Source organism: Octopus bimaculoides, chromosome 10 (genome assembly GCF_001194135.2).
Source record: "Octopus bimaculoides isolate UCB-OBI-ISO-001 chromosome 10, ASM119413v2, whole genome shotgun sequence".
Lineage (NCBI taxonomy): Eukaryota > Metazoa > Mollusca > Cephalopoda > Octopoda > Octopodidae > Octopus > Octopus bimaculoides.
Window position 1 is genome coordinate 92,690,964 of NC_068990.1, and position 1,937 is coordinate 92,692,900.

The window sequence follows — 1,937 nt, forward strand, 5'->3', positions numbered from 1 at the left end:
TTGTAGTTTTTACACAGGTGGCTGGTGTTAAATGACATTTTAAAATATCAATTTTGATTTTTGGAAAGAGAAAGAAAGATAGAGAAAAGTACTTCTTTTCAATTGTCTTGTATGGATGTGGTGGTGGTCAGCCTGTTGAAGTTTAATTCCAATTCAAGATGTCAACTTTTATTTAGTCATTGGTTTTGAAAGCATTCAGAATGAAGGACTGTGGAGACAACAGATGTGGACCATGTAACAACAACAACTTTAAATATTAGGAACAGTGGTTCCCACATAAAGTTTAAAAGCAGATTCTCCTTCTAAACAAATAAAGATATGAACTACAAGACACAGAATCTCATATACTGCATAACGTACCCCAATTGCAAGGAAAATTATATTAATGAAACCAACAATTCTTTTTGCCAACATGCAAGAATCTGCAGACGGCAACAAAAGGAACTATGCAATATTTGACTGAGGAAGAATCTGGAAACATGTGAAAATGGCAAATTCAAGATTTTTCTCTTCTACAAATGCTAAAAGTTTCAAAAGGCAATGGAACTACATTTGATCAAAAAATTATCAACAAAATTAAACATTTAACAAAAGCAAAGCCAAATACATGGACACTCTTTGAAATTGAACAAGTCATAGACACTACCTTACATAGTTAACTCATAGACCATCCCCAACTATAGACCATCCCCAACTATAACAATAAAAGCCATCCCACAGGAGAAAAAAAAAAGTAACCACTTTCTCTCTTTCTTTCTTCTTTTCTTTCTTTCATTTTGCTTCTTTTTCTTTTCTGTCTTCCTCTCTTTCTCTCCCCCTTCTTTCCTCTTTTCTCTTTCTATATACACACACATATAACAAAACAAAACAAAAGAAAAGACATTCTCTTCAGGATTTGCATAAAAGGCAAAGAAATTTTCTGTAAAACTTATATCTGAGGAGTCTCCATGAATGAGACGAAAGCACTAATGAAGGATTATACAAAATTCTGACCACCTCCTTTTTCTTAATATATAAAATCTGTACATCACTTCAAACAACCTATACATATGTATGTATATATATGTATAAATGATGTGTGTGTATATACATACATATATGTGTGTGTGTATCTATATAATTAATGAGAAAGATGGAAGATACGAGAATCTCTATTGATCACAATAATCATTTCAACCCATCCAGCATCGATCCCTTGTGGGTGGGATACTACACAACTGGTTTAGGTGTATTGCTCGGTGTAGATGTGTCTTCTCAGGTGATTTCAAGAGGTATCTCATTAAAATAAACTATTTCACACAACTTATTACTGCATGTTTTCTTCTTGGTTTTCGTAGACAGAAATGGCAAAATGACAGATGCTGCTTCTTTCTTATAGAAGATTAATAACAATAATCAGATACAAAAGGAAACAAAATACAGCAAAAAAAATTATTATATATAACCGTTTGTAGATATGGATGTGCAAGCGCCCATACATACGTGGTCTGGTGCATGTACACATGCTCATACAAATGCACACACAGAATTAAGTAGGCATTAATAAAGTTAGTGCCAATTAATGGCAGGTGATAAAATACTGCTTGGTGAGGAATCACACATTCTGTGCTGCACTCCATTGGGTCTTACAGATGTATCTTTAAGGCACTGGTACACTCATAAATACGGACATAAATATTGACATACACTCATACATATTCACATGGACATAATCACACAGTCCAGCATACATTGCTATATGTATACATAGTCACGTTAACATGCGTCTATTGGTGCATCTTTGTGGGTTGGTACACATACACACATAAACACAAACACATTTCTGTACATAGTTTCTTCCACATCTGTATGAGTGTATACGAATAGGCTCATAGATGTATATACTTGTGTGAAAAAGAGTTTATTTTAATGAAATACGTCTTGAAATCACCTGAGGA